Here is a 21,487-nt window from a genome sequence, read left to right on the forward strand (position 1 = left end):
TCAAATTTGCAGGTCGCACATGTGCGAGTAGTTAAAAAAAATTGTCGGCAAATTCGTCCATTTGGTCACAGTCTGCACTGATTCATGTAAGTCCTTGAAGTTTTAATGCCCAAATGTGTTTCTACTACTGACTATATGTGAGCAGGTGTAGGCCTACCAATGCCTGCACACCCTCTCCAGATGACTAGCCTCAGCTGTGACCCTCTGCAGTCCAGCTGGTGTTCACGGAAACTCTAATCCTATTAAGAGAGAAAGGACTTGATTTTGGCACAGTGCTAATGTGTGAAAACCCTTCATCCCTCGTCATGTGCTTATACAGGCCTCTCTGGCTTGATCCACTTATGTCATTCACCATATTGAGGTGGTGGAAAAGACTTCAAGACTCAGTCAGCAGCTTAATTGACCAATCATAGCCATGCACTGCAACTTTGTTGACCAATCACAACTCTATAATGTAGCTTCATTGACCAATCACAACTCTACAATGTAGCTTCATTGACCAATCACAACTCTACAATGTAGCTTCATTGACCAATCACAACTCTACAATGTAGCTTCATTGACCAATCACAACTCTACAATGTAGCTTCATTGACCAATCACAACTCTACAATGTAGCTTCATTGACCTGTTCAGGAGTATTTTATTAATAAAAGAGTCACATTTGTTACAGTTTCCCTGGATGTGACGATTTTGTTCTTTTGAACATATGGGATGGTTCTAACTTCTATGCACACATTGTTTTTGTGATATTATGTTTTTTTTACATAAATTAAATTAGCAAATTGGAAACAAAGCTTATTGTTTTAAAAGTTTTTGTTTTTATTTCACCTCTAGAGGCCACTGTTATACCGCAGAACCAAGCGTGCCACACAAGCCCTCAAAAAGTGAAGCCAAAACGTCTCTATCGCCTATTGCCTTCTATAATTAATTATTTCACACCGTCATAAGTCAAAAGTGCGGGGGCGTGTGCTTGCGATTGATTCAGCGAGAGTGAGGGCGGGGCCTTGATTTCACGGCTTTACTTCCTGCTCACTACTGCGCAGGTCTGGTCCCGAAATCGCAACTGCGCAGACTCAAGTCCCAAGATGTCAGCGCCATATCGGGACACTGGCGGCTTCAGTTCTCACCAATGGAAAAGAGCGAAGGGGCGTCGTCCATCTTTTTTTTACAGTCTATGCTGCAGAACCAAGCCATTTTAACTGTAGATACCTCCAGCACCGGCAACAGAGGAACACAGAGGAATAATATTTAAAAAAGCAACTTTTGGCACTGATTAATCTGTAAAACCGATATATCGTCTACCTCTAGTCGGATGTTCCTGTTTTACCTGGTCTGGATGAGGTTTTATTGAAGTTTTGGTCTTTTCCATTGACCTGCAATAGACTGAACTGAATTTACAGTTCTGAAGCTCTTGGTTTAGTTATGTCTGGGTTTGTTCATTGTGTGCAAATTGATGAACACAAGAGTTAACAAGTAATTTCAATGCACAAAAGCTTTTTGAATGAGGAAAGCTTTTCTATTTTTAAACCAGTGACTGGATTTAAGCCTGTAGGTTTGCAGTATGTATGGGCGGTTCCATGTTAGAACAATTGGATAAACTAAATATTATTCATCCACAGTGTCATAATACTGCCATTGTGATTTTGTTTTTGTGCTGAACTTTGAGAAATAAACAATATGCTTTTCTCATTCAGTCTGCCTTGTGCAATGTAATATTGTTGCTGTTGTAAAACACTGTGATTGTGTGTCAGTGAAGTCTGTTTTATGTTCGTCTGTACTTCATGTTTTCTTCTGCAGATCCTGATAGAGTTTTGCGGCGGTGGAGCTGTAGATGGAGTCATGCTCGGTGAGTGCACACAAAGCATTTAATATGCATGACTTAATCAGGAAAAGGTCACTTACAAGTGCATGGAGCATTTACATTCTTTAAAACTCATTTAACCCTTGACAAGGGCAAGATAAACTTGAACTATGTTGACCATTACATGATTTAGTGATTCAGGCTTTCTCAGCGGTTGCAGACATGACTCAAATCCTGCAATCAGTTTGGTTCACCTAGTGAGTACTAGTTCATAGATGTATCCCATGTCTCTTAAACAAGACGTTTTGCAGCACATTAATGGACTAATTTATGTGTGAACAAATTACTGCAGCAGAAGTAGGCCTTAAATGAAAATATTGTGTTTTTTTGTTGTTTATTCATGCATTTGTGTGGAGCTGGAAAGGCCTCTGACCAAGCCACAGATCAGGGTTGTCTGTAAGCAGACTCTGGAAGCTCTGTTGTATCTGCACGACAACAAAGTCATCCACCGGCACCTGAAGGCAGGAAACGTCTTGCTTACATTGGATGGAAACGTCAAACTTGCTGAGTGTGTGTGTGTGTGGGGGTCAGTAGATTTTGTGTACTGCGTTAAGAGCAAATTAGCAGAAAATTCTGGACACATTGAGCTGAAAAATAAAATACATTTTACAGTTCATGTTATGAGATCTGTTAAGGTTAAAGGAATAGCTCATTCAAAATGGAACATTTTATCCATACATAATCCTTACATCTCAAGTGGTTTAATCCATGACTTCCAGCATCAGTTCTCGCATGAAGGATGAGGATGCTTGAACAAGCTTCTTACATGAACACGCATAGGAGAGCAGGTGAGAAGATTTATAATATAAAGGACTTAAATATGGTTCAGTTTTTCACTGAAAGCAATCATATCACTTCTGAAGACATCGATTGAACTACTCAATTCGAATGGATTACGTTTATACTGCCATTATGTCTGTTTTGTACACCAATGACAAAATCAACTGAAATATTCTTAAGATTATCATCTTTTTTGTTTTGCAGAAGAAAGAAAGTCATATGAGTTTTGAATGGAACGAGGTTAAGTAAATGATGAGAGAATTTTTGTTGAGAACTTTTCCTTTTATAGTTTTGTCAGATTTTTGGCCCATTTTATTTTTTGGCCAAAAAAACATTTTTGCTGCCTGAAATTGTGGTGCATCGCTAATATTTATTAGTAAAAAATAAAAGAGATAGAGAGATAAATAAGTTAAGTATTGTGATTGTGTTCTTTTTTTATTAGTTTTTGTTTTGCTCATCAACTGCATGTATTTCAGTGCAGCAGGATATCTCGGCTTTTACAGAGGCCTTGTGCTAATGAGAATTTTCACTTCATATAATAGCAGTGGCGATGTAAATTAATCTAAACTGTTGGTTCTTGGATGACACTGATAAGTCCCTTTCAATAAGCCTAACTTAATAAATATATATATATATATTAGCACAAACAACTGTAAAAGCTAAAAAAAACATATTTCTTCTGTATCTTTCAGTGGATTTTGGGGTATCTGCCAATAACATAAAGACACTCCAGCGAAGAGACTCCTTCATTGAAACCCCTTACTGGCAAGTCAGATTTACATACAAAGCAGAAAATGACCCATAACCATGCACATTAATATGTCTTATTGATATCTCTCTCTCTTCTCACTCAGGATGGCCCCAGAGGTCGTGATGAGTGAGACTACAAGGCTGATATCTGGTCTCTAGGAGTCACTCTGATCGAGTTGGCCCAGATTGAACCGCCCAAGCATGAGATGCACCCAATAGAGTCCTGCTGAAGATTGCTAAAGCTGACCAACCTACTCTCCAACAGCCTTCAAAATGGTACGATACAGAGAGAGATTTGTGTAAATAGTGCAACATGTTTATTAAAAGAGTATAACAGCTTTTATTTTGCTTTGTTTTTTGTTAGTTTTTTTTTTTTTGTTTTGGCTTTTTGTGTTTTATGCCTTTTGTTTTGTGTTTTGGTTTTTGTCTTTATTTGTTTTATTTTCTTTTGTTTTGTGTTTTATTAGTTTTTTATGTTTTTTGCTTGTGTTTTTTATTATTTGTTGTTTTTGGGGAGGGGGTGTATTTTATTTGGGTTTTCTTTGTGTTTTGTTTTTTTCTTGCTTTTTGTGTTTTGTTCTGTGTCTTTTTGTATCTTGTGTTTGTTTATGCCTGTTTTTTTGTTTTAAAGTTGCGTGCTTAAAATGTTATTAATGCTTTATAGAAGTAAAGATTAATGAAGATGAACTTCAAGTAACAACAAAGTACTTTTTGAAAAAACTTTCTTCAGGTCTTCTGAGTTCAGTGACTTCCTTAAACATGCGCTGGATAAGAACGTAGACAACAGATGGAGCACAGCTTCTTCAGGTGAATTGAACTGTCCCACCTTTTTTTCAACACTGACATTCTAAGACCACATCCGTTCAACTGTGATCTAACCTATTAGAGCAATCCCGAAAATACATTTGTGTAAATTACCCTTGTTTACCTTTGTCCTGGTCTGTTCCTCAGCCACACTGTAAAAATAAAATCCTGTTGTTTTTACAAAAAAAAACTGTCAATCATTATGTTAAATAATACAGTAAAAATGTAAACAACTTTACAGAACAACCTGTAAATTATACAGTTTAAAATGGTTGTAATTTACATGACCATGCTGGCACTGTAAAAATACAATAAAATGTTACATTTACAGTAAACAAATTTCATATGCTTGATATTAGCCTTCTGAAACTGTAAACATCTGCTTTTTAATTTATAAGGTATTTGTTAATCACCATAGTAACTACAGAAGGGCACATGACATGAAGTTCATCAATAGTAGCTCTTCCTGGAGCAATGATCAATAAACATGTAGAGACGGTGCTCAATGTCACTCACACAAACACTAAAACACCATCAGAGTAACACATGTGAAATTTAAATAATGCAGTAAACATCAACTCAATTACATCAAATATAAAACAGAACACCCCAGTGTACGTAACTGATAACTATTCCCATAAAATACAATGAAATGTAATGGGTCTCGCAGGGAATTCTGGGAACGGCCATTTACGTTTTTTTACTGTAATTGTAACAATAATGTACTGTAAAAAGTACATGTACTCTCTTGTTAAACATAATGTAAATTTTTTACCATTAATTATACAAGAAAATCTTACTTTTTACATCTAAAAATATAATTTTTACAACATTTATTGTAAAAACTACTGTATTGTCTTATAAAAAACATTTACTGTATATTTTACAGTTAATATTCGTTGATCAATTCACATTTTATTTCTGTAGCATTTTTACAGTATTTTACTGTTAAAATTACAGACATGTTTTACAGTGCACCTGCTGGAGCAGGTGGCCGTTTTTGCCGCTTGAATCAGCAGCTGTTCTTTTATAAGTCTGTGTGAGTCAGGCACTTTCCGTGCCAGTTTTCATCCCCTAGAATTGACATCAGCAAAGGAGCTTTTCTTACCGAGGCTTTAAGTAGACCAACCTAACACCGAGCTCCTCACACACATACACACACATGATCAGACACATTTACCAGAGCTAAAATGTTCAGGGGAGAATTTGTTTACTGAATGTGGCTGAATGGGTTTGAAATTCAGAACTCAAATTTTCCTCAGATTAAGCTGATAATATCTAAGAAGCTGCATATTCTCAGACCTGCTATAGACTGTCTGTGGCAGGTAAGAGACGTGTTAATAATGCAGAGGTAGATCTATACGGAATGGTCATTTGATTTGTATAATGTTGCATGCACTTGTACAACAGGCATTTCCTGTTTAGCTTGGCACTCGATCTGTTAATCTTTTTTTAATAGTTTTTGTTTTATTTTGCTGGGGAAACTTATGAAGAAATGTCTGGTTCATATTTCACCTAAAAATCAAAAGGAAATACTTTGTATGAAGAAAATTAAAGCTATTTTTTCACCATTAATGCCTTTTGCATTTCCATGACTTTCTAGTACATTTTATCCCCAAATTCTTACCAGTGAATCAAAATGACTTTTTTTGGATGTGACTTCTTTAGTGTCTTCTTATTTTTTTCATGTTCGCATTTATAATTAAATGCGTATGGTGTGTGGTAACGGTAGTTTCCCCTTTGTGTGTTTAGCACCCATTTGTGAGTAATGTGACTGATAACCGACCCTTGCGGGAACTCATCGCTGAGGCCAAAGCGGAGGTTACTGAGGAAATCGAGGAGGTGAAGGAGGAGGAGGAAGATCATGAAGGAAACCTAGTAAGATATTATTAACATTGTTGAGAAATTTAGAGGACTTTTCACAGACACCAACTAAACATAGTAAAGAATACATGGTCTAGAATACTTCACAACAATATATATTGTTGTGAAGTGCTATAGCCAGTGCTATAGCCAGTGGTTAAAGGTTTGGGCTGGTTACCGAAAGATTTTGGGTTCAAACCTTGTAAGAATCTCTGACATATAGTTTGTATTTGTTGCATAGCAGCTACAGTATTTTTCATTTAACCAGTATGTATGAAATGATTGTACTTCTGTCTTGAACATTGTACTACTCAAGTCATTTGGTTTGCAATATTTATTGTCAGCTCCCATTACTCAATACCACAACTGGTGTCCAATGATTTCATGTTGGTTACACCAGCTAATATGAAATTATCTTTTCCTCAGCTGCTTCCTGGACACAAAAGTGCACCTTCTGACGCTAGTGTTGTAAGCTCGGAAGACGAGAATCTTCCACAGTCACCATCCACCTTGGAGTCTGTTCCTGAGAAGATTGAGGAGGTTTCCACTCTCAAACTACCAGATGATAATCTTCTAATTGTAAATACGAATGAAGAAGAACCTCTAAAAGTGGAAGAGAACCATATTCAGGATGTAGCTGTACCTCCAAAGGAATCTCAAGAACATAAAGTTCATGACAAGGCTGTGGAACCAGAGGTTCCTCTTCCAGAGAGTCCTGAGGATGGAATAGTTCAAACAGATGGGCAACCAGTCAAACCTGTTGGAGAGAAACTGGAAGAGGATGTCAAGAAACAAACAGAAGAGCCAACAGACACTCAGGAAGATGTGAAAGAGGTCAAATCGACTGAAAGCAAGGAAAAGATTGCCAATGGTGAGCTCATGAATGAAGTGCCCACATCAAACATCTCCATGGTGAAGAAACCAATCAGTGAGGAGGCCTCAAAACAAGCTTTTTTTGAGGTTCTTCCAACCTCCGAAAAGGTTGAGAAGAAGAAACCTGCTTTGCCTGAGGAAAAGGAAAGTATATTGAAGCACAGGTATCTAAAGAAGGAAGACTCAGGAATTGGTTCTACAGCTGAGAACAGCAGCATAGACATGAACTTATCCATCTCCAGCTTTATTAGAAAATCCAAGGAACAAGGAACCGTCTCTCAACAGGTGAGCAATACCCAATAGAAGGTGAAGAATGTCATTTCTACACCATTAGCATCACCGGTTATCATTAATGATAATTTTCAAGCAAGTAAAAATCCCAGGAGATCAGCAGTTACAGAAATACTCAAACCAGCCCATCTGGCACCAACAATCATGCCATCACATTTTTTCCCCATTCTGATGGTTGATGTAAACATTAACTGATGCTCCTGACCCATATCTGCATGAGACATTTTCAGTTCAAACCAGTCTGGCGATTCCCTTTTGACCTCTCTCACCAACAAGGCATTTCTGTCTGCAGAACTGCCGCTCACTGGATGTTTTTTGCTCTTGGCACCATTCTGAGTAAATTCTAGAGAGTGTTGTTTAAGAAAATCCCGTGAGATCATCAGTTACAGAAATACTCAAACCAGCCCATCTGGCACCAACAATTATGCCACTGTCCAAATCACTGAGATTCTGATGGTTATGTGAACATTAACTGAAGCTCCTGACCCATATCTGCATGATTTTATGCATTACACTGCTGCCACACGATTGGCTGATTAGATAACCACATGGATGATTGTTGGTGCCAGACGGGCTGGTTTGAGTATTTCTGTAACTGCTGATTTTCACACACAACAGTCTCTAGAATTTACTCAGAATGGTGCCAAAAACAAAGAAAACGTAATCTATTTTTATTTCGCTATATCACCCAGCCCTAGTCTCTACCATTCATAATGTTCTTAATTAACATATTTAATTTTTTTTTATTTGAATTAGTTTTTTTATAAATATATTTGTCTTTTTTAGTATTATTAGAAATGTATTTATTAAAATATATATAGTATTAATTATTATTAAATAACATGCATTAATATATAGATGTTTATATCATTTAATATATTTAATAAATATTTTTATTATAGAATGTAGTTGTATTATATAAATAATAGTGTTTATATACTGTAAAAATACTGTATGTATGTGTGTGTGTAAACAGCAAAAAAATAACTCACTTGTAACATTATTTTCTCGACCCTCTCTTGTCTTTGACTTTTGAGTGTTAATACGGAGATATTTGAACAGCATCTGTAATTTAACTTGGTCTAATATTTTTTAGAAATGTATTTTTTTCTAAGAAATATAATTGTATTTATTTTCAAATAAACAAATATCAAATAATATGTAATAATATTTTTAGATATATGTTAATATTTATGTTATATAAATAATTATTTTGTATTTTATTTTTTCCTCAGTATTTCCTTATTTGTTCTTTTTAAATGTATAGTCCCAATTTGTTCAATGTTTTTCATAGGATAACAAGAGACAGAAAAAGACTTTGACAAAGACTCGCAAGTTCACCGTGGACGGTGTGGAAGTCAGCGTAACAACATCTAAGATCATCACAGATAATGACACAAAGAGTGTGGAGATGAGATTCCTCCGGTGAGCTATCAGCTGAAAAACTGCTCCTATCATTTACATGTTTGCTTCACATTTACATTATATTTGCATTAAACTCCGGCTCTGCCTGTTTCATGCTGTTGCTGAGAAGTATATTTACGGAAACTTCTTTTGAGCCTCTACCATCACTTTCAGCACTGACAAATATTAGGCATTGTTAGAATTAGGATGCGATGTGATTTGGTACATGTACACGGACTGGTAGTTAAGTGCAGAATACGTTTAAGTATCCAAGCCGCCAATATTAATTCGGAACAAAGCAACAGAACGTTTCCTTTCCCATGTTTGGTAAGTGTTACTTCTAATGGGCCCCAGTGAAGCTCACTTTATTCCAGCAGAAGATTCGCTGTTAGTTTGGGTAAGTAAAAACAGGCTGTGAGTGACACTTCCTGTCCTTGTGTGGCAGTGTGATTGCATCCTGTCAGGCTGATTTGTGAGAGATCCAGAAGAGCTTTGCATTTCTCATCTATTAACAGGATTTAGCTTACAGTGTTTTATTTGCATTAATCATAATAGTATCCTAAAATAAATGTCATTATAAAGAGTTTATTTACAAATATAATGGCTTGTATCAGGCTTTGGCATTTACCAAAATCAAGCTTGAAAGAATAAGGCTCGCCACAGGTCAGACTGATGTTAGATGAGTAGGAAATGTCCCGTGTGTGTGTTGCAGGCGTCAGGAGTTGAGGGAACTGAGGCTTCTTCAGAAAGAGGAGCAGAGAGCTCAACAACAGCTCAGCAACAAACTCCAGCAACAAAGAGAGCAAATCTACAGATGCTTCGAACAGGAAGTCACAGTGAGAAACAACAAAGAAACCATTCACACAAGAGCTGAGATTAATCAGTTTTTATACCGTCATTTTATATGCCATCAAGGCAAGTTGTGCACTCCTAATGGCACTTTTCCGCTGCACGTTACGGTTCGACTCGCCTCAACTCTACTCGCTTTACTTTTCTGAGCTTGCATTTCCACTGCAGTTTAGTGCCTCCTCAGCATGGGCGGGATTATAGGCTGATCGTCATAGTTGCGCTGTCTCTACTGCTGTGACATCATCTTAAGCATGACACAAACTGACCAAAACAATAACACGACCACTAGCTGTTAGCTACTAGCTCATTGTGCTGCATAAAGCAGTTGTTGCATGGTGATTTGACACAAGTGTAACAGTTAAATTGGCCTGGTTGTTTTAGAAGCAAACTTCCAGTAGATGGTCAACTAAATAAAGTGAAGCTTTCAAGCAGAGTATAGATTTTTTTATTCTTCCTACACTGTTGGTAAGTCCGGTGGTAGCCGTGTGCGGCCAACAGCTGAGACACTTCCTGAGAGACTTTTTCGTTTCGCTCATCGCTAACGAGAGGAATGTCTGCACCTCGTTTATTGACCACATTGTGGTCATTTCTTTTTTCACAATTCGAAAGTTGCTTGAACAAATTATACTGTTATCGCTGTTGCTAACTTTAAAACTAGCGGGTCAGAAATCCAGTGACGCTGGTAGTGACGATTCTCCCTGACCAATCAGTGATCTGCAGGATTTTGACATCACATTTAGTATCAGCTCGGCTCCCTTGGAACCTCGACTGAGGTGGTACTAAAAAAAGTATCAGGTACCAGGTACTCTCCACAGTGGAAAACCCCCAAAAAAGTGAGCAGAGTTGAGTTGAGCAGCACCGTGCAGTGGAAAAGCCCCCATAAGACAACAAATGGTGACACCAAACCCTGAAATACACTCAAGAGCCTTAGAGAGTTAAGATCACATGCTCAGTAGCTTAATTATTTTGGGAGTACGTAATCCGTGTCAGGGTATTAAATACAAATACATATTATACAGGGAGGTCAGTCGCTATTATATACAACCCAGAATCATGCCGAGTTTGCCCGGTCAATAGTGATTTTCCTCGTACAGGACATTTGGTTGCTTTTTGTTTTTCACTGCTGGATGAGAATTTTTTTCATGTAATAATGTTTGTGGAAAACCTGGATATACTGTATCTGGGAATTTTACAACTGCAATGTCTTGGCCAGGAAAAAGTAATGGAAATGAGTTAAATATTACAAATGCATGGACATATTTGTAGTCAATCTAAATGTATCTTGTTATGCTTGGCTCAAAAAATTGTATTGGCTTGAAATTGGTCTTTATGAGTGCAATCTCTTCAAAAGGTATTTAGAAAGTTCTTATCCAGTAAGCACGAACAACAGGAAAAGTTTGTTGGTTCAAAATGTGCAGGAACCCTGTTTTTAGTTGAGTAGGACTAATTCCACCTCTGCAGGGCTGCTTGTTGCTTTGCTCTAATGATTTTTCTTGTCTTTCTAGGGTAAAAAGCGTCAGTATGACACAGAGGTGGAGAATCTAGAGCGGCAGCAGAAACAGACTATTGAGCGTCTGGAGCAGGAACACACGGTCCTTCTGCGAGACGAAGCCAAGAGAATCAAAGCTGAGCAGGACAAGGAGCTTTCCAAGTTGCAGAACATGCTCAAGAACTGCAAGAAAGAGGTCTGTAAGAGTTTAGAAGTTTTTGTTTTTCCTAGTTTCCATAAAGTGCTTGAGATCTGTCGATTTTGAACAACCAAACTACAGGAAAGTTAAAAATATCAGGGTTCTCATTTTGTTGTAAACCCCAGCAAAATATCTTCCAACAACAAAAGGGGCCATATTGTGCACATTTTGTAATTTTATTTTCCCTGAAGTCCACTTACAATGTTGTCAAAGTGTGTTTTTCCAAAAATCATCATTTAGTTTTAAATGAAGTTCCAAACACAAGTTCGGGAGGAGCTTGTTCATCTAGGTCTGCCAATCATTTCCCAAGGATAAATAAGCAGCTGCTTCCCTTGCACCAGTGATGACTCCTCCAGTATCCCTCCAACTCCCATTCTCCAGCTTTATATGTCATAATGCCTATATCAATTATTTCAAAATTGTGTTACTTTAATCAGAGAGTCAAGAGTAGGGCTGCTTATTACTAGTGATTTTTAAATTAGATTTCAATTCACAAGCTCTCGGTTTTATTTCGTTAGATTGTAGATTGATTCATATGGGTATGTTTTGGTTATACTTACAAATGAAAGAAATTCTTTTCCAGCTAATGTTGTTAATTATATAGTGGACCTTCTAACTAGGTACACTACGAAAATATAAAGTACATTTTATTAATTCATCATGTTGGTCACATTTTGGCTTTTTAAAAATGAACTCAATGTGTTCGATAAATAAATAATATATTATATTTCATATATAATTGTTTGTTGTTTAATTGCAGAATACATACATTTTAACACTATTTACATTATTGAGCACATGCTAAAACTGGGACTGTCTCATTTATTAAAACCGGCATTGTTAATGAGAGAGACTCTAATGGCTTTACTTCATCTTTGCAATGCATGATTAGAAATAAATGTTTGATTTTTTTTGTTGTTTTTGATCAACAACTGATTGTAGAGAACAGAAAGGGTTTTAAAAGAGACATTATTCAATGGCAGATTGGTCACGTGGGCGCAAATTGGTTGGACACACATTACATGGAACACCACGCAGTGAAAAGATCTTACTGCTGAATACTTTACCACTATTCTACACATTTACTGGTGAGCAAAATATTAAAACCAGTTGCCAAATATTTACATTTTAGCTGCATAAAATTTGGTTGAAAAAGCCAGTGATTTCCTCCATTGTAGTAAAGGGTACTCTCATTAGAGTAAAAGATCGATCTTGGGATTTAAGAATTTAAATTGAGATCGATCAAATGAAGATTGGCATGCATTGGAAAATCTATATTTTTACCCACCCCTTGTCAAGAGAGGGGTTCTCAGAGCTCAAGCCTCAGCCCTGTGCTCAAGCCCCTCCATTATGAACAGCATGCCAAATACATTTATCTTAATTCGCTACTGGACCACATGAATCAGTGAACTTGTGACATGAACATTTTCCACCCTCTCTCTGCTACTTTACCTTGAAGCCTTTTATATGTAAATTCCCTCTGTTATGGCTGGCTAACAGTTTTGCATGAAAAAAAACACTGGCTTAGTTCAAACTGTCATTCCTTTCCATTGATGTGTAAATGTGGACGGTCATATGTTAATGTAACCAAGGTCAGTATGTTCATACCATTGCTATTTTATTTTTCAAACACGTTTCTGATGTGAAATCAGATTTCTTTCCCAAAAAATGTTGTTAAACTACTGTTTTATGGATTTTTGGCCAAAATAAAATGTAACTGTAGGCATTTAGGCATTTGAGTCAGCCTGCATAACCTAAGATAGCACAGACAGCCTGTGTCCTTCCATAGCCTGTTTAATAAGGTGGATCAGTGGTGGCACTTTGAGTCTGGTAATCTGTCACCCTCTCTCATTTGCAGGGTTTGACTGTGTGTTGTTTACTCTCACCAGGTTAAATTTAGGCCTGTTTAGAGGAATGATTAGTTTGCAAAGTGCAACCCGAATTTTGATAAAGGTGGAATAGTATGGAAAATGCAAATACAGCTTTTGGGTGGAGGGGGCCTTTGGAGATAATTGGCCCTAGGGCATTTGCAAGTCATAATCTGTCACTTCTCATTTCAAATCAAATGATTGCAACACGCTCCGATAACGTTGAGACAGACAATTTAGGACAACAAACAATCTGATGTGTTAAAATAAGGTGATGTGAAACAGGTGACTTTAAACTGGTGATGCAATTGGAGCCTCCAAAAAAAGCCTAGTACTTTAAGAACACGGATGGGTCGAGGCTTGCCAATTTGCAGATGAAAGCATCAGCAAATAATCTAGCACTTTGAGATCAATGTTTCTCAGACAAATTGGAAGGCTTTTGGGCATTTCACCCTCTACAGTGCACAATTTAAAAGATTTATAGAACCCAGTTAAATCTTGGTGCATAAAGGTCATGCATCTGCAATGGATATCATGACATGGGCTTGGTAATACAATTTGGTAAACCTTTGTCATTCAACACCATTCACACGGCATACAGAGATGCCAGTTAAGGCTTTACTATGCAAAGCAGAAGCCATACATCAACACCAGTAGTGCAGCTGTCTTCTCTGGGCTCCATCTTATGTGAAATGGAAAGTAGAACAATGGAATTGTGTTTTGTGGTCTGATAAATCCACCTTTCAAATAGTTTTTGGAAAAAACAGCCATTGTGTTTTTCCTGGACAAAGACGAAAAGCAGTCAGGTCCAAAAGCCAGTTTATGTCACGGTATCGGGGTATGTTAGTGCCCATGGCACCATTAATGCAGAAAGACATGGCACCATTAATGCAGAAAGACACATTATGGAGGAAAATATGCTGCCATCTTTCCAAAACCCATAATTAGCTATTTAAAAGCTAGTTGTTAAAGCTGTGATTGTTTGTTTGTAGGAGCAGGTGTTTCTACAGAAACAGCAGCAGGATTTGGACAGCGCTCTGAAGATCATTCAGCAACACAAACGTGAGCTTGCCACTATCGAGAGAGACTGCCTCAACCACAAGCAGCAGCTACTGAGAGGTCTGTTTACAAGATTTGTTCTTCTACTTTATTTTCCTGTTAAAACCTGTTAATATGCAGGTTTTTTTACATTTTATTTTTAGCCTCAGCATTTCTGAGACTATTCAGACTGAACTCTGGTCAGCTGTTTTTTTAGAGGGAGATTTCACCACAGTTTCCTAATACTGTTGTTTACAGCATTGCCATAGAAACTAGAGGTCAACTGATAGTGGACTTTGCAGCGTAACCAAGGTGGTGGAAACCGATAAGCCGAGAACCAAAAAAAGCAACTATCAGCACCGATAAAACCGATATATCGGTCTACCGCTAATGGAAACTGCTCTATATAGCTGCTTCAGGTTTTTCAATGTAGTGGCGATGGCAGGAATTGTGTGATTTTAATGTTTGAGAAAACAATCCAAAAGTTTACAACTATGGAATCCAAAAATACAAGTGCAAAAGTGGAGAACCATTCCCTGATATTCTAGTACTGTGCTAGATTTTGCAACTTGCCATAAAGATTAGTCTACTAGGATACTATTAGGATCATCTGTTATCCAGTTGGCTAAACACTGTTCTTCTATTTGGTTCCCTTTAGTCCGAGAAGCCGCCATGTGGGAGCTGGAAGAGCGCCACCTACAGGAAAAACACCAGCTGCTCAAGCATCAGCTGAAAGACCAGTACTTCATGCAAAGACATCAGCTGCTCAAAAGACATGAGAAGGTCAGTCTGTTCTCAGATCAGTCTTTATGCATTTGACATGGTTGAGCTGTCTGCATACATCTGATTACAGAACAGCAGTTCAGCATATAGCACCCTCACCATATGAATCGGCCTCAATATACTTCTGTAGAAGTTCTTCTTCATTCTTCATTCAGGGGTAAAAAGAATTTCTAAACAGCCGAGCAACGGTATACTGTTTCCGAACATTGAGACACCCGCCACACCGGTGTGCGAGGCATTTAGAAGTACATTCAAATAAGACGCTACATGTAAAACTTAAAAAATTTGTTATCAGTGACTCATTCTGAGTAGAATTCACATGAAGTCATTAAAGGTAGCTGTTTTAACCACTCGATGGTGATTTAAAGTATTATACATGCAGTAGAATTTGTCTTGTTTACATTATGAATTCATGACGCTAATGCACTAACATGCTACACATGGCCATAATATGTGCCCGTTACACTCTGTTATTGTAATTTATTATGACACTGACACCATTGCGAAGATGAGTGTGTTAATGTTCAGATCAAAGAAACACAATGATGATATCTGCATATCTTCAGACAGATGCATTAATGGCTTTTGCTGCAGATTGTACATGAGTGAATGAGCACTTGAGAGTATTTGAGAAGATTTGATTCCTTTAGTTAGTAGACAAAAAAATATATAAAATCTCATGACTTGGTTTTGGAAAATGTTTCAAAGAAACTGATCACATACAGATGTTGGTGCATTTGCACCAGCTTGCTAATAACTCTGAACATCGATGTGTTCATGTTGACTGATTTTGACTCCCTGAATAACATAAACAAATTTAGCCATTCGCCTCAAGGTAGGTGGAGCTCCATGTCACACCTGCCGATGATGTGGAACAATGGCAGTAAGGTGTTCAGCAGCAATGTTTCCTAAAAGTTTGCCCTGGCGAGCTGTTACAAACCATCGAAACGAATGCAAAAGCACCCTCTTTTTGGCCAGATTTTGTTCTAAATTACGTCAAGCCCATTCGTTCTTCGATTTCGATGTATATCGCCTTTATTTATGTTAAAATGCAAAAAAGCAGTTAGCTTATAGCAGGGGGTTTACAAACTTTTTGTACTAAATAGTAATCTATAAAGACCCCATGACCGTAATAATTTACTTGAGGTACCCCATGAAATTTAAGTAATGTTAATCCTTTCAAAATATAGTAGAGTGTTTTATATTTATCTTCTGTATATTTAATAATTAGGGCTGTCAACTGTTTGAAACTTTTAATCAAAGTAATTACATGATTTGCTTATTAATTAATCAAATTAATTGCATGTATAAATGTTTGTCAAAAAGGCCTTCAAATAACAGTAATTCTATATAGTGATTTAAATAATTATGAATATAATATATATTAAAATAATAATAATTCAGATAATTAACATGTATCGCATTATTGTGGCAGATTAGGAAAGCATTGCTGAGATGATGCAAAAAGTGTCTTAAGAAGGCAATATTGTTTATTTCCATATTATTTAACATAAGCCTATCATTGGCCTATAGTCCACAGCAATCCAGTTTGCAATTGAATTATTCAATCTGTTCAAGATCATAAGGGCTTTTCAATGGATGTGGCAATGTACACATGCTTCAGACAGATGCTTTTGGAGCATCTCACTTTGATTGCGTCACGTCATAAACAGCGTTTTCAGGTTGCTGTGTCAAGTTAAATGTTGTTTGAAACTTAGAAAAACATCCCTTGAGACCTCTGCATTCTGAATTGTGCTCCATCCAGCTGTTTGAGCATCCATCCTCATCTTGTGCTGCATTAAGTAAGCCTGAGTGTGGTTTGTTGTCTGTACAGCTGCTCGCTGCTTATACAGCTGGAGTTTTGCTTACTGCCCCCTGCTGAAACCAAGTGGTACTTCAAGCTTGAATTGCACCGACGGTAGGATCCTATTAAAGTCTGGGGACATGATTAATGGCATTAATTTTTGCAAATATATACTCTGTGTGTGTGTGTGTATATATATATATATATATATATATATATATATATATATATATACAGGTGAAACTCGAAAAATTAGAATATTGTGAAAAGGTTCAGTATTGTAGGCTCAAAGTGTCACACTCTAATCAGCTAAACACCTGCAAAGGGTTCCTGAGCCTTTAAATGGTCTCTCAGTCAGGTTCAGTTGAATTCACAATCATGGGGAAGACTGCTGACCTTACAGTTGTGCAGAAAACCATCATTGACACCCTCCACAAGGAGGGAAAGCCTCAAAAGGTATTGCAAAAGAAGTTTGATGTTCTCAAAGTGCTGTATCAAAGCACATTAATAGAAAGTTAAGTGGAAGGGAAAAGTGTGGAAGAAAAAGGTGCACAAGAAGCAGGGATGACCGTAGCCTGGAGAGGATTGTCAGGAAAAGGCCATTCAAATGTGTGGGGGAGCTTCACAAGGAGTGGACTGAGGCTGGAGTTACTGCATCAAGAGCCACCACACACAGACGGGTCCTGGACATGGGCTTCAAATGTCAAACGTCTTACCTGGGCTAAAGATAAAAAAGAACTGGTCTGTTGCTCTGTGGTCCAAAGTCCTCTTTTCTGATGAGAGCAAATTTTGCATCTCATTTGGAAACCAAGGTCCCAGAGTCTGGAGGAAGAATGGAGAGGCACACAATCCAAGATGCTTGAAGTCCAGTGTGAAGTTTCCACAGTCTGTGTTGGTTTGGGGAGCCATGTCATCGGCTGGTGTTGGTCCACTGTGCTTTATTAAGTCCAGAGTCAACGCAGCCGTCTACCGGGACATTTTAGAGCACTTCATGCTTCCTTCAGCAGACAAGCTTTATGGAGATGCTGACCTCATTTTCCAGCAGGACTTGGCACCTGCCCACACTGCCAAAAGTACCAAAACCTGGTTCAATGACCATGGTATTACTGTGCTTGATTGGCCAGCAAACTCGCCTGACCTGAACCCCATAGAGAATCTATGGGGCATTGCCAAGAGAAAGATGAGAGACATGAGACCAAACAATGCAGAAGAGCTGAAGGCCGCTATTGAAGCATCTTGGTCTTCCATAACACCTCAGCAGTGCCACAGGCTGATAGCATCCATGCCACGCCGCATTGAGGCAGTAATTAATGCAAAAGGGGCCCAAACCAAGTACTGAGTACATATGCATGATTATACTTTTCAGAGGGCCAACATTTCTGTATTTAAAATCCTTTTTTTATTGATTTCATGTAATATTCAAATTTTCTGAGATTCTGAATTTGGGGTTTTCATAAGCTGTAAGCCATAATCATAAAAATTATATCAAATAAAGGCTTGAAATATCTTACTTTGCTTGTAATGAGTCTATATAATATATTAGTTTCACCTTTTAAGTTGAATTACTGAAATTAATGAACTTTTGCATGATATTCTAATTTTTCGAGTTTCACCTGTGTGTATATATATACATATATACATATAAATCGCAATCTATCTATATAAAAAAAATATATATATAAATGTTTAGGCTCATATATTACATTTTATCAAATGTATTATTATTTTTCAAAGTTCTCTCATGAACCCCTAAATATTGCCTTAAATATTGATGGAATTCTTCAATATTGCAACCAAAATAAAAGATGGAAGTTTGGTAAAAGAACAAATGAACTAGGATCAAAGTTTGATTCTCTTATTCTAACAATGCAAACATTGCTATTGGTGATAAGTATGTGTTTGTGTACAGGAAATGGAGCAGATGCACAGGTATAACCTGCGTCTGATGGAGGAGATGAAGAGCAAACAGATGCAGGAGAGAACCAGGCTGCCCAAGATCCAGCGTAGTGATGCGAAAACCCGGATGGCCATGTTCAAAAAGAGCCTGCGCATCACCACCACAGGGGTCACACCCAAACTAGAAAGAGGACAGGTCAAACAGGTCAGGATCATTCAGGATAGTGAAGTCAGGCTAAAAGATTAGTGATGACCAAGAAATTGCCCCTTTATGAAGTTTTATTTCTATTTGATTCAGTTTTGTTTGGGTTAAGGCCTAGTTCACCCAAAAATGAAATTTGTCATCATTTACTCATTCCAAACCTGTACCACTTCTCTCTACCGTGGAATGCAAAAGACATTTAGAAGAACTTAAGAGTACTGGTCATTTATTTTGGGGCGTTCAAGTATGTATATAATCAATCCTGACATAATAATGACAGAATTTTCATTTTTTGGTGAATTATTACTATAAGTTAATTGTGTTCAGTCGTCCGTTGTTGCACATATAATTTTCTTAGGTAGTCAGAGTATTAGATTATTTGTTGTAATTATTATATGTTTGTGTGGCTGATGAGCAGTTTGCAGCACAGGAGGACAAGAGGCAAAAGAACGAGCGTCTCCATCAACACCAGAAACATGAGAATCAGATGAGAGACATGCAGACACAATGTGATGCCAACATCAGAGAACTCCAACAGATACAGGTACTCACAAACACACACATTCGAGAAGCAAAACGAGAAGTAACCGTGCGTCTGTGTGTTTCAGAATGAGAAGTGTCATCTGCTGATCGAGCACGAGACACATAAACTGAAGGAACTGGGTGAGGAGCACGGTGCAGAACTGAAGAACTGGAGAGAGAAACTCAGACTCCGCAAGAAGGTATCACACAGTTTATTATTCGCAAACTAGACTGAAGTTTGACTTAAAGCTCTTCTTGTAAAATGGATTGTTTCTGACTTATTGCTTGATTCTAGCTCCAACAAGGTTGCATGTTGAATTAATGCGCCCCCATAAGGAAGCTTTACTTATTGCAGCGTATTATTCAGCAGTATATTACGAACATTGTTAAACTACTGTGTGCAGGCCCTTGAGGAAGAGTTTGCCTATAAGCTACAAGAACAGGAAGTGTTCTTCAAAATGAGTGGAGAGTCTGCATGCCTTAACCCAACGTCCCAGAGTCGCATCTCAAAGTTTTACCCTGTACCGGGTGTCCACTCCACAGGGTTTTAATACCCACAAGCACACCCCTGCAAACTGCAAAAGCACACCACTTTTTTGTGACTGAAACTCTGCTGCCTTGTTCCCTCCGCTCTGATGTCAATCAGAATAAAGAGGAGTTACCTCACCTGTCTAATTCACTTTTATACTGAAAATAATGTGTGTTTCGTGTTAAAACTCTTCATGTTTTTAATTACATTGGGATAATTCACACTGGATTTTCAGTGTGGCTTTCGATAGCATTTGTGGCATAATGTTGATTAACACAATTTATTTTGACTCGTCCCTCCTTAAAAAAAAACAATAATTGAGGTCACAGTGAGGCACTTACAATGGAAGTGAATGGGGCCCAGTTATTGGAGGGTTTAAAGGCAGAAATACGAAGCTTATAATTTTATTAAAGCACTTCCATTAATTCTTCTGTTAAACCTTGTGTATTATTTGAGCTGTAAAGTTGTTTAAATCGTCATTTTTACAGTAGCTTTAGAGGTTCTTGACATTACATCGTCATGACAACGAGATCTTTTGCTTCTTTTTTTTTTTTTTTTACAAAAGGAGGTGCAAGTCAAAATAAATTTTTGTGGTTATCAACATTGTGCCACTAATGTTCTCGATTAAGCTTAACTTGTATTGAACCCGGAATATTCCTTTAAGGATATTGTGGTTTAATTCTGTTTGCCACTAAATTACTTTTACCATTTTTGTTTTCATTATGCATTTTTACATTTCGCAACTGATTTTTCTGAATCTAAATGTGGCCATTTGTTGTTGTATTGTTTGGTTAATATCAAAGTATATGGAATGACTGTTTGGCTTCAGGCTAATTTATTTGCATTTAAGGAATCGTGTTTAATGTCAAAAGAGATCAGAATTAAAGTGAATGTTTTAATATCTTGGTCAATCAGTAGAATAAAGAGCACAATGAATTTGCCAATCAAAAATCATTGAATGGTAATGAATTTGCTCTACATATTCGTAAAATCGTAAAGTCTCGGATGAAATTTGAGTTTGACGTTTGAATGGCACACAATGTAAATACCTTTTCAGCAAGGACACAAATCTGTAATTTATTGTTTTTTGGTTATTTACTGTTTAAAAAAAAATATGTTTGGCTTTCAATTTGTAACTTTTTGCAATTTTTTATTTATTACCATTGAAGAATTCACTTTATATTACATGTCTTTAACTACTATGTACTTAAGAATTTGATACAATGTAATTATTATGTAGGCTACAGTACATGTTGTTGCTTTGTACTTGCATTAAAAGTACCTGAAATTAATGACATCTGTAATTTCAACCCTACTTCTAAACCTACCAGTAACCCTATGTCAGTAGCAGCAAATGTGAATTTTGCTGAACAACATGTAGTCGCATAATAAATATAGTGTATTGCATGTAAAGTTATTATGTAGTGTAAGACACCTAATATAGATTGGTTTATACAACCATATTCATTTCTTTAAAGGTACAGTATTTTAGCATATCAACCACTGTATGCAAATATTCTGACATCACTGTGGTATAAAAAGTGCATTCTGTGCTTGCACTGCTATGCAACCACAATGTGAAAATGTATCCAGCCAGAATAAACCATCTCAACTAACCTCGAAGCAAGATCAGTCTCTAGACAGTATGTCCTCTATAAAACACCAAATAATTGTATTGT

At 37.2% G+C, this 21,487-nt stretch overlaps 1 pseudogene; it reads left to right on the forward strand.

Annotated features, from left to right (window-relative positions):
* The first annotated feature begins 1,099 nt into the window (after positions 1–1,099).
* Positions 1,100–21,426, forward strand: LOC127652160 (serine/threonine-protein kinase 10-like; annotated as a pseudogene).
* Positions 21,427–21,487: the final 61 nt, after the last annotated feature.

The sequence above is a fragment of the Xyrauchen texanus genome, chromosome 11, assembly GCF_025860055.1.
Source record: "Xyrauchen texanus isolate HMW12.3.18 chromosome 11, RBS_HiC_50CHRs, whole genome shotgun sequence".
NCBI classification, from domain to species: Eukaryota; Metazoa; Chordata; class Actinopteri; order Cypriniformes; family Catostomidae; genus Xyrauchen; species Xyrauchen texanus.